The sequence below is a fragment of the Caretta caretta genome, chromosome 10 (assembly GCF_965140235.1).
Source record: "Caretta caretta isolate rCarCar2 chromosome 10, rCarCar1.hap1, whole genome shotgun sequence".
In the NCBI taxonomy this organism is placed as follows: Eukaryota; Metazoa; Chordata; order Testudines; family Cheloniidae; genus Caretta; species Caretta caretta.
The window spans coordinates 38826211-38838626 of NC_134215.1; positions in this window are offsets into that span (position 1 = coordinate 38826211).

Below are 12416 nucleotides of genomic sequence, written 5' to 3' on the forward strand. Positions count from 1 at the left end.
GTGGTAGAGGAGGGAAGCAGGGAAAAGGTCTGGGTTTGCACCTCACTCTGAGCCCTAGCCCCTCTCAACCCCTGCGGGTTTCTTACCCTCTTCCCCCTTGGGTAGGGTTACCCTCGGTCCTTGATGCTGGAGCAGGGTCTCCTTTCCTCTGGTCTTTCATTTCTTAACAACACACTTCCAAACTCCAGTCCTCTCTCCTTCCTCGCTCCACACTGTCTACTTAAAGCAGGGGGGTTTTATTAGGTTCCTGACAGGGCCTTAATTAGTCTCGGGCTTCTATATCTCCCCTCTACCAGTCTCCCACTTTTCCCTGGCCCTGCTGTATCACAGTCTCTAGAGCATGAAAGCAAAATACCAACTGCCAGCACATATCAGTGTCACGGTAATGGTCCTCACTTGGGGTCTGGTTGGGGAGGATGGCCTAGTGGTCATGGCCCCCTGAGTGCCAAGGGGATTGTGGGGAGGAGAGCCCAGGCCCTCCCACTCCACCGGGCTCCCACCCAGGGCCCTTTGGGCTACCAGTAGTCTGGCAACCAAGGCTGCCCTCCCTGGGCCTCTTCCTCTTGTTCCCACCCTGCAGTCAGCTTAGTCCAAGGCTTTCCCCTGGTGGGGAAGTCCAAATCAAAATAAATCGAGGGGGATTTCCAAGGTCCACAGGATCCTTCCCTCTCTGGTTGTCTCTGAAGTGGATCCTCCCTTCCCTTAGAGACGGTCCCTTTGGGCAACTGTGTCAGAGTCAGTTAGGCTTCCCTCTGCTGTGTGATGCTGGAGCTGTGGATTGTAGGTCTGTTCACCTCCAGCTCTGCCCCCAAATGAGCTAATTGCCTGCCTTTTAATTCTTCCAGCAGCTGGAGCATTTGCTAGAGGTGTGGCAAAGCGGGGATTGCTGAGCCCAAAATAATCCATTAATCCCTTGTTGCCCAGTGTGGGGTTTGTACACCCCATCACATGAAAGAAAATGTAAGACACTCAGCACATGGAGCTTTAAGATTGAGTTAAGTATAACAATCAAATCAGTTCCCTGAACTCCCCCATTCTGAGCTTAACCCCACCTCACCCCAGCAGTTTGAATAAGCTCCCTAGCCAGCCACAGTCCTCCCAGTTGTGTACAGCTTTGTCCCTCTGGTGAAATAACTAAGGAAAGGGCAGGATGTTTTCAAATTTTATTACAAAAAAAGCAAATGGACAACCATTATAAAAAACAGTTATATATTTATAGATGTAAACGATGAGAGCTGCAGCTGAAGGGGCTAGAGATAAGCAGCATGCTTTAACCCAGCAGCATAGTGCCATATAGGTGCCGTGGAAAGGATCTTTGTTCACCAGTCAGTGCTTCAAAACAGCTTTGTTTATCTTAAAATGGTCATTGGTAATATGCCCTCACACAACCCCTTTGCACTGGCATTGCAGTCAGCATGCCAGCTAGAGAGCCTGGTTGAGTTTATTGCCTCCACTCACATGGTGTGGGATGCATTCCCAACAGCTGTGGAACTAACTGCTGACTGAATACACAGGTTTTTATGAATGGAGGAAAACAAATTAAAAGAAAGAGCACATCCCATCAGCTGGTGTGCTTGTACTGAAAGGGCTGCCAAGCCTGTCTCAAAAGATGAGGCTGTGTTATACACATTTTTCCCACCCCAGACAGCAACAATTTGCGTGAGGAAATGAAGGGGTGATTGGCAGTGACTGAAAGATGGTCTGAAACTAGGTCTCAGTCCTAGTTTGCACTACCTGCTGCCTAGCTTAGCAGAATTTTGTGAGGTACTAGCCCCATTGTCAAGTAGTGTTTTCATTTCATTGAGCTCTGAAAGTCAAGGCCAGAATTGGCAAGGAAACAGTCTCCCTCCAAAAAGAAAAGGAGTACTTGTGGCACCTTAGAGACTAACAAATGCCACAAGTACTCCTTTTCTTTTTGCGAATACAGACTAACATGGCTCCTACTCTGAAACCAGTCTCCCTCCAAGTATATCCCTCGCATTTTCAAAGCACATTCAAGTCAGTTAACGCAATGATAGGCAAAGTGAGGCCTATCAAGTTTCTCATCCCCAGTGGCTGCCCTTGTCTTTAACACGGTGAAGAGGACTATAGTGGGGTGGCTACCCCACTCCTATCCTAGATGGGGCTTCAGCAGGCCAGGGAGGCAGTGCAGGTGGGCAGCCAATCAGAGAAGGCTCGCTAGAGAGCCAATCAGAGGCTGCATTAGAGACAGCCAATCAGAGGCTGCGTTAGAGACAGCCAATCAGAGCCAGACTCAACCATATATAAAGGCTGCCCAGGAAGGGAGCAGGGAGTCTCTCCCTGGTGATCAAGGGAGGAGGACTGGTTCCTCTGCTGGAAGGTAGTACCTTGGACAGAGTAGTGCTAGGGAGCTCTGGCCAAGGAAAACCCCAGGCTGCTGGCCTACGCCAGGCAGGTGTAGAGGGCCAAAGGGAAAGTGGCCCAGGGACAATAGCAGGGCAAGGGGAGAGAAGGAGGGCAGAGAGGCTCCTGCTAGAGGGTCCCTGGGTCGGAACCCAGAGTAGCAGGTGGGCCTGGGTCCCCCCCTTCCCCTTGTGCTACACCAGGCTGAAGAGGAGCATGACCCGATCCAGGCTGTGGCTAGCCCCTGCGATAAGGGGCTAGACTTAGAGGCTGCAGCCAGCCACTACAACCGGTGCAGATCGTGGGCTGCTGATAACACCAAACCCCCGGAAGGGGGTGAGACTGAAGCAGTGGGCAGTGCCGGAGGGCAGCGTCCTGAAGAGGACGCTGCCAAGCGGGGAACAACGAGGGTCCCCAAAGCAGCAGAGCAGACAAGGGGCAAGGCACCACGTGAAAAAGGTGCTCCATGACTGGACAGAGCTAATTCCCGGAGCAACCAGCGGGAGGTGCCAGTGGTGGTGAGTCCTAACCCCGTCAGAAGTGGTGGAGAATGCGGGCATCGACCAGGGCCTGCTAGAAGGACCCCTATGTTGGAGATGGACAAGCTCCTAAAATGGCTCCTGGAAAACCAGCAGCAAAAAGCTGTACAACAGCAGACACAGCTGTTGCAGCAACTGGCGGCGCAGCAGCAACTGCAGGCAGCACAGCAACAAGAATCCCAGCAACAGCTGGTTCGGGAGTTAGCTGCCCAGCACCAAGCAAGTCAAGATCGACTCTTTCAACAGGTGGCGACCTTGTTGAAAACAGCAGCCAGTCCTCCCCCCTCCCTCACCAACCCAGCTAGAGGCGGGCCAGGGAAGGGCTGCGGGGGACTACCGGTGCGGCTGATGAAGATTGTTAGGATATAGATATTCAGGCCTGACTGTAGAGGCCTATACTCTAAGAATTTAGGTGTATTCTTATCACTTGGCTAGTGATAGAGGTATAAAAGAATCAAAATCACTGTCTGCTGGTGTAAGGGCCTTCTCTTACTGTGACAGTCTGAGGCCCTGTTCTTAGGCTAAGGCCTTTGGCTAAGCAGCAGAGGCAGCCATAAGCTGGGAAGCAAACAGTCACATCCTCACATTCCAAACTAGTCACACTGAAATAAGGTGCTATTCGGCTGTTAGGAATACAATCCTGGCCTGATAGTTCCTATCACCTCCAGAGAAAGGGAAGTGCCTAGAAAATGTAAAAGGAAACTTAGTTTGATAGCATCCTGTCTGGCAAGAACTCACTTATCAATAGCTGGGATGTGAAATCCTCGCTTCTGTGTTGTCTTGTCATTGTAGTTCCCACTTTGCTATTGTTTGTCTGTATAATCTCTGTCTGGTTCTGTGATTGTTCCTGTCTGCTGTATAATTAATTTTGCTGGGTGTAAACTAATTAAGGTGGTGGGATATAATTGGACAATATGTTAGGATTGGTTAGTTAAATTTCAGGAAAATGATTGGTTAAGGTATAGCTAAGCAGAACTCAAGTTTTACTACATAATCTGTAGTCAATGAGGAAGTGAGTGGGTGTGCGTGGGAGTGGGCATGGGCATGTGGGTAAGAAAACTGGAATCATGTTTTGCTAAAGGGGGAAATGGGAACAGGGAATGGGAGTAAGGAAGTTGGAATCATGTTTGGCTAAGGGTAGGAATGGGAACAGGGACACAGGCGTAAGGCTCTGTGGTGTCAGAGCTGGGAAGGAGGATACTAAGGAAGGAAACTGGAATCATGCTTGCTGGAAGTTCACCCCAATAAACATCGAATTGTTTGCACCTTTGGACTTCGGGTATTGTTGCTCTCTCTTCATGTGAGAAGGACCAGGGAAGTAAGTGGGTGAAGGAATAAGCCCCCTAACAAAGATGAGGCTGGGGGACGACCCCAAAGCCTTCTTAGTAACTTTTGAATGGGTAGCTATGGCCACTCGGTGGCCCCTTGAGCATTGGGCCACTATTCTCGCCCCTTATTTAACAGGACCGCACAGTCTGCTTACTGCAATCTGGACACACAGGCACTGCAATATGAGAAGGTTAAGGCCGCCACCCTAGACCAGATGGGCATCAGTCCAGAGATGTACTGACAGAGGTTGCGTCGAGAGAAATATCTGCTTGGGGCCAGACCACAGGCCATAGCCCAGAAGGTCCGTGACCTCTGTTGAAGGTGGCTAGAGCCTGACTGCCATACTAGTTGCCAGGTGGCCGATGCTGTGGTGCTGGAGCAGTTCCTCCGAATCCTTCCCACCAGGGGGAAGGAGTGGGTGCAACTACACCGGCCGAAGACCCTCGCAGAGGCTACGTCCCTCGTCGAAAACTTCATGGCAGTGGAGCCAGAAGGGCGAGTGGGTCTTAAGACAAGGACTTCAGGAGAGGGAGTCCGACCCCCAGAAGGAGCAGCGCATAAGACCAGCGGGGGAGGTCCCTGCTTGCCTGCATGGCAGTCGGGGTCTCCAACAAACCCCAAGAACCGGGGCCCCTTGGCAGCGCACCTGTCCCAAGACCAAAAGGACCCGTCTGGGGAGTCAAGCCTACCGCAAGACACCCGACCCTTGGAGGGGAATCATGATAGGTGCTACCAGTGCGGACAAAGGGGGCATTTCAGGAGAGAGTGCCCCTACATGGACTGTAATTATGGACAGGTCCTGACGGCGGACTGACGAGCCCAGAAGGACGGGCCAGCGAAGATGGTGATCCCGGTGCGAGTGGCAGGAACCCCAACCTTAGTGTTGGTTGACTCGGGGTGCAGCCAGACTGTCATTCACACGGGCCTGGTAGAGGACTCCCTTCCTGCTGGGGCCCCGATACAGTTACAATGTATACATGGGGACGTGAAGGCTTACCCCACCATCTGGGTACAACTGGAGGTTGCCCAACAAGAGGCGCATTGCTTAGTGTGGGTGGCCCCTAGATTAGCATACCCCATGGTCTTGGGTCACAACTGGCCAGGTTTTGCCAGTCTTATGCAGGGGTGGAGCGGTCAGCCTGGGAAGGGGAAGAGAGCCCACTATGGGAAGCGTGGTTTGTTGGGCCAACCCGGGCCACAAGGGCCCTTGGAGGGGACATCAAGAGGGCCCGAAGTAACCAAAGGGAGCCAAACCCTGATCGACGTTCCGACAGGAGAAGAGATGAGGTGGCTGTTGGTTGATGGAGATTTCCTGGAGGAACAGAGAGGGGACTCCAGCCTTAGTCAAACCTGGGAGCAAGCAGACAGCTGGGATGGAGAGACCCATCCTTGGCAATATTGGCCCCAAGGCCCCCATTTTGAAATCTACAATGACTTACTTTATCGAGTGGCCCAGGAGCCAGAGACACAAGCTGAGGAGCGCCAATTGTTGGTTCCCCGAAGGTTCTGAAGAGCACTGCTCCGCCTGGCCCATGTGGTCCCCTAGGCAGGGCATTTGGGGTGAGAAAAGATGTTCCTATGAGTAGCCCAACGGTTTTTCTGGCCCGGCATACACCAAGAGGTCCGTGATTACTGCGCCTCTTGCCCAAAGTGCCAAAAGGCCAGCCCAAAGGGGGTACCCAGGGCCCCCTTGGTGCCTCTACCAGTGATTGGCACCCCTTTCGAACGGATTGGCCTTGACCTGGTGGGGCCCCTGGAGAAAAGTAGCTCGGGGCATAGATACATCCTGGTCATAGTAGACTATGCGACTAGGTATCCAGAGGCAGTACCCTTATGAACAACTGTGGCCCCTGTCATCGCCAATGAGCTGTCACTGATATTTTCCTGGGTGGGGTTGCCACGAGAGATACTGACAGACCAGGGGACTAATGTAACCTCCAAACTGATGGCAGAGCTCTGCAGACTACTGAACATCCAGGCCCTTAAGACCTCTGTCTACCATCCCCAGATGGACAGATTGGTAGAACGCTTTAATGGGACCCTGAAGGTGATGCTGCGGAAATTCGTGGGGGATGACCCCCATCAGTGGGACAAGTACCTGCCAGCACTCCTCTTCGCCATACGTGAGGTGCCACAAGCTTCCACCGGGTTCTCCCCATTCGAGCTCCTCTATGGGAGACGACCCCAGGGGATTTTGGACCTCTTGAAAGAAACCTGGGAGGAACAAGAGACCCGGGTCAAAGGTTTGGTCCAGTATATCCTCCATTTGAGGGAACAGCTTCGGGAACTAGGCATTCGAGCCAGAGAGAACCTGTTACAAGCACAACAGAATCAGCAGATCCAGTACAATCGAGGGACGAAGATGAGGAACTTCTGCTGTTGCTGCCCGAGTCTAAATTATTAGCCCAGTGGCAGGGACCGTTTGAGGTAGTTCGGCAGGTGGGGCCCGTTGATTACGAGATCCGGATGACCGGGCGACGAAGGGACACCCAAATATACCACGTGAACCTGCTGAAGGCGTGGAAGGACTGAGAGGTTTTTATGATTGCCCCAGAGCCCGAGCTGGGGCCCTTGGCCGGTGAGTACGAGGAGCCGGGCAGGGTAGACGTTGGCCGGGAGCTCCACCCTACACAATGAGAACAGATATGGCAGGTGGTAGCCGCATTCCCCACAGTACTGTCCACTCAACCAGGAAAGACAACGGTGATCAGCCACCATATCGCCACTATCCCCGGCCAAAAGGTGAGAGAGAACCACCGCCCACTCCTAAGAAAATGTGGGAGACTGCGCAGAGGGAGTTGGAATCAATGTCAACCCTGCGGGTGGTGGAAGAATCGAGGAGTGACTGGAGAAGTCCCATAGTGCTGGTCCCCAAGCCAGATGGCTCAGTAAGATTTTGCATGGACTTTTGCAAAGTGAACGCCATCTCTCACTTTGATGCCTACCACATGCCATGGGTGGACGAGTTACTGGAGAGACTAGGACAGGCAGAATTTATCTCCACCCTGGATTTAACCAAGGGTTATTGGCAGATCCCCCTTACACCTACCTCAAGAGCAAAGACAGCCTTTCCAACACCGTTTGGCCTTTTTCAGTTTACTGTGATGCCCTTTGGGTTGCATGGTGCCACGGCTCATAAACCAGGTACTGAGCCCCCACAGTTTGTAAGCCACAGCGTACATTGACGATATTGTCATTTATAGCTCCAACTGGGGAGACCATATTCAGCACCTAACCAAAGTACTACGAGCCTTGGGGGACGCGGGCCTCACGGCACATCCAGCCAAATGCCATTTAGGACAGCGGGAGGTGACTTATTTAGGCTATACGGTAGGGTGAGGGAAATTACGCCCCATGGTAGATAAGGTACAGGCTTTAAGGAACTACCCCATCCCTAAATCCAAAAAACAGGTACAACAATTCTTAGGGTTGGCGGGGTATTATCGGTGGTTTGTCCCTAATTTCTCGACACTGGCTGCCTCTTGACGGACCTAACAAAGAAAACCCAGCCCCAGAAGATCCAATGGACAGAGAAATGCGAGAATGCCTTCCTTGCGCGCCGAGAACAACTGACCAGGGAGCCAGTGTTAACCCAACCTGACTTTTCGAAGCCTTTCATTCTCCAGACGGACGCGTCTGGAGTAGGTATAGGAGCGGAACTGTCACAAGAGGTAGAGGGGGAAGATCACCCCATTTTATACCTCAGCCGTAAGCTCTTTCCATGCGAGACGCACTACGCTACCATAGAACGGGAGGCCCTTGCAGTTAAGTGGTCAGTTGAAACACTGCGGTACTACTTGCTGGGGAACCAATTCTTCTTAGTGACTGATCACGGCCCCCTCCACTGGATCAGCAGCATGAAAGAAACGAATGACCGAATTATGAGGTGGTATTTGTGCCTCCAGCCCTATTCCTTTCATGTCCTGCACAGACCAGGTAAGGCCCATGGAAATGCAGACTTTTTCTCCCGAATGGGAGAAAAGAAGGACGAGGAAGGGGACCAGGAAAGGGAAACCCCTTCCAAGGGGGAGGGTGTGTGACGAGGCGGATGGGCCCTGCACTGGGAAGGAGATGGTCAACCCTTCCCTTCTGGCAGAAGAAGCCACGCCCCTGAAGCTCTGCTGGGCATGCTCCAACAGAGAGTCAAGTACAAAAGCCTGCAGAGCTGCTCAGTCAGGGAGGGCGACTGAGGAAGCTGGACACCCAGCGGATGCTCCAACCCAGAAGCAGGGGCAACTCTTACAGAGGAGAGCTGATGGGCCCGGAAGTGGTACTAGAGACTGGCAGCTGTGGGAACCCCGGGGAGCCCCAGGGGCTGAGGAACGTGAAGGCCCGGATGCCAAAGAGACTGCTACAATGGGAGAACTGGTAGGAAGTGACCCAGGAAAGGGAAGGGAGTGGTATCTCCCACCACAATGAGGGCAGCGTGTTGTGGTAGGATTCCCTGCTGACCCGGAGTGGATCACCCCCTCAATGACAGGGTCCTGGGTCGGAGCCTGGTGAAGGAGGGTGGGCCCAAGGCTCCCCTACCGGGGGTCTCTAGTGCCCCCCCCCCCGAGAGCGTCCTTAAGGGGGAGGGTGTGTAGTGGGGTGGCTGCCCCACCCCTATCCTAGATGGGGCTTCAGCAGGCCAGGGAGGCAGTGCAGGTAGGCGGCCAATCAGAGAAGGCCTGCTAGACAGCCAATCAGAGCCAGACTCAGCCATATATAAAGGCTGCCTAGGAAGGGAGCAGGGAGTCTCTCCCTGGTGGTCAAGGGAGGAGGACTGACTCCTCTGCTGGAAGGAAGCACCTTGGACAGAGCAGTGCTGGGGAAGGCCAGAAGGAGCTGGGGAGCTCTGGCCAAGGAAAACCCCAGGCTGCTGGCCTAGGCCAGGCAGGTGCATAGGGCCAAAGGGAAAGTGGCCCAGGGACAATAGCAGGGCAAGGGGAGAGAAGGAGGGCAGAGAGGCTCCCGCTAGAGGGTCCCTGGGTTGGAACCCAGAGTAGCAGGTGGGCCTGGGTCCCCCCTTTCCCCTTGTGCTACACCGGGCTGAAGAGGAGCGTGGCCCGATCCAGGCTGTGGCTGGGCCCTGCAATAAGGGGCTAGACTTAGAGACTGCAGCCGGCCACTACAACTGGTGCAGATCGTGGGCTGCTGATAACATCAAACCCCAGGAAGGGGGTGAGACCGGAGCAGTGGGCACTGCCGAAGGGCAGTGTCCTGAAGAGGATGCTGCTGAGCGGGGAGCAATGAGGGTCCCCAAAGCAGCAGAGCAGATGAGGGGCAAGGCACCATGTGAAAAAGGTGCTCCATGACTGGACAGAGCTAATTCCCGGAGCAGCCAGTGGGAGGCACCAGCGGTGGTGAGTCCTAACCCCGTTACAAGGACCTCTTCCAGTTTTCAGAGCTGCAGCCTGAATGCTGTCACTATCTCAGAATTAAAACACAGAAAGGAAGTGCTGTCAGCTGCCTCTTTTGCCAATGGCATGTGGCCTGCATCCTCTTGCCAGCGCAGAACTCTGCCTGGTAAAGTTTAAGCACCTCTGCCAAAATTAAGCAGGTTACAGCTTTGACTAGGTTTGCCATTGGGTTACTGCTACTGTCCAGCTGCAGCTCTGGAATAGATGGGAATGCAAGATTAAAGGTGACCTGCAAATAATTTTTATAACATGGGGCTTGTGCCCCTTCTTTGCAATGGATAAAAAAGGCTTGAAAGGGATTTGGGTTCACTTTTTTTTTTTAAAGATAGTTTTCTGCCTGTGTTTTGCTTTAGAAGAGTCCACTCTGGTGTCCCCTAAATTTGCTATAAGACCTATCAGATATCTATTTGAAGGCATGGAAGTATTTGGATCTTTAACATGTTTCTTCCCCAAAATGTTATTCATTTGAATTAAATAAGTATTAACAAAAATGTTTATAGTGCTGTAGTGATTTTTAGTAAGAATCGTAATCTAACATATTATGTGCATTAAAAACTGGCTAATTGATAGACTTCAAAGTAACTGTTAAAAGAGAGTGGCTGTGTTTCTCATAAGGTCCCACAGGGGTCTTGGCCCAATAGTCTGCAGATATTGAATAGTGTCCTTCAGATCATTGATAAACTCATTGCTGGTAAAGTTTGCAAGAGACAGATTGTGAAGAGGTATACAATAAGGGCAGGTCATGTATATAGAATGATCTAGATTGCTTGGTAAACTGGGCTCATTCAATACAGTCGCATGCAAGGTGATGCATTTAGGAACAAAGAATTTAGGTCACTACATAATGGGGGACCGAAGGCCAGATTTTTAAAGGTATTTAGGCACCATGTGGTATTTTCAAAAGTGCCTACATACCTAACACTTCTGGGAATTAATGCGCTTTTGAAAATCCCAGTAGGTGCCCCTCTTCACCTTTAAACACCCTAGCTAGCTTTTAAAATTGGCCCTGTATCCTGGAAAGCAGCAACTCTGAAAAGACTTGGGGAGTCATGGTGCAATGCTGTGGCTAAGAGTTCTTGCATTACTAAACTACTCCTTACAGTTAATTTAGAACCCTGTAAAGTGTATCAACCCAAGAAAGGGACCTGGGCACCATAATGGGACAGCTCAGTGAAAACCTCTGTTCAATGCGTAGCTCAACACTACTATAATGCCTTTATATAAATCAGGGGTGCAACCTCAGCTGGAAAACTGTGTGCAGTACTGGTCACCCCATCTCAAAAAGGATATTGCAGAGCTAGAGAAGGGCAGCAAGAATGATGAAGGGCCTGGAGAAACTAAGCAGAAGAGTAATTAAAAAGATTAGGACTGTTACCTTAGAAAGGAGCTCAATAAGACGGGGCCATGATAAAAATACATCAGATAGAATAGAAACTTCTCTTCTCCCTGTCTCATAACAAGAACCAGGCACAGTCAATGAAACAAACCCAATAAAAGGAAATATTTTTTGTAACAATCTGTAAATAAAACTGCAGAACTCCCTGCCACATGCAGTTGCTGAGGCCAAGAACTTAAGAGCCAAAAATGAGATGACTATATGGATATCAAGACTATCCAGTTGCCATAATTAATTACTATAAAATGTTGTGGAAGTAATATTAAACCATGTGCTTCAAGGCTTAAGCCAAACTTTATTAGAGATCAGGATGCCTAGTTGGCAGGCGGTATCAAGCCAAGTGTCCCAGGGGTCAGTCCTGGGGCCGGTTTTGTTCAACATCTTTATTATTTATTGACCTTCCTGTCAACTGTCTATAATGGGCCACTCTCTTACCACTTCAAAAGTTATTTCTCCTTCCTTGGTATCCTGCTGTTCTTCTTGGAGTAGTGTCCCTATGGGTGCTCCACTTTAGGTGTCTGTGTGCCCCTGCACCTCTAATCGGACATTTTTGGTAGCAGTGTCCCGTTGAGCCTGCACTGCACTGGCGAACCCCTCTCTTCCTTCTCTACCGCCTTTGGCCTCAGTAGTGTTTGTTTGTTTTGTTACCTTTTGTTCTCCCTAAAAGTACTCAGGCTAGTGTTTTGTTTTGTTTTATTCCTTTGGTTTAAAAAGAAAAGAGAAAAAGGAAAAGAACTTCACTTTCCTTCCCTGTCTGGGGGCATTTCCCCCCTGCTCCCCTGGCATCTAGTAGGCTCATAATTATTTCTTTTTCAGTTTAAAAAAAAAACCAAAAGTAAAGATAATGTTCTTTGGCATATTCCTCCCTGCTAGAGGGGCTTGACTGGCTCTCTCTGCTCCAAGCGGTGCCTCTCCTGCCAGAAGTCATTTCCTGTAATGGCCAGACACTCACTGCCTGGGAGACCCTCACAGAAGTGCTTTAGCTGCCACACCTAAAACTGCAGCCTCACAGGAGCTGGGAGCTGAAGTAAAAATTCCTCCCTATAGAGAAAACACTTCAGTCTGCAAGGGACTCCTGTGGGTGTTGACCCCGGATCATCCCCAGAGCCTTCACTTCAAAAGGAGTCGAGTGGTGAAGAGGAGGAGAGAGAAAGAAGAAGCCACCAACAGACTCCCCCTGGAAAGGCTCCTCGGAGCAACTGGCCAGCCAGAGGGGTTTTCCCCAGTTCAGCAATCTGGCCATCTCGGTAGGATAATACCAGCAGAGGAACCTCCTGCTGTGAGCTCAGCTGCTGCTGGGGTTTGGCACCGAAGCTCTGGTAGCTGAAACCTGAGAAGGGGTTTCCTGCTGTGAGCTCTGTCCTGCTCTGAGCTCTGCTCTCCTTC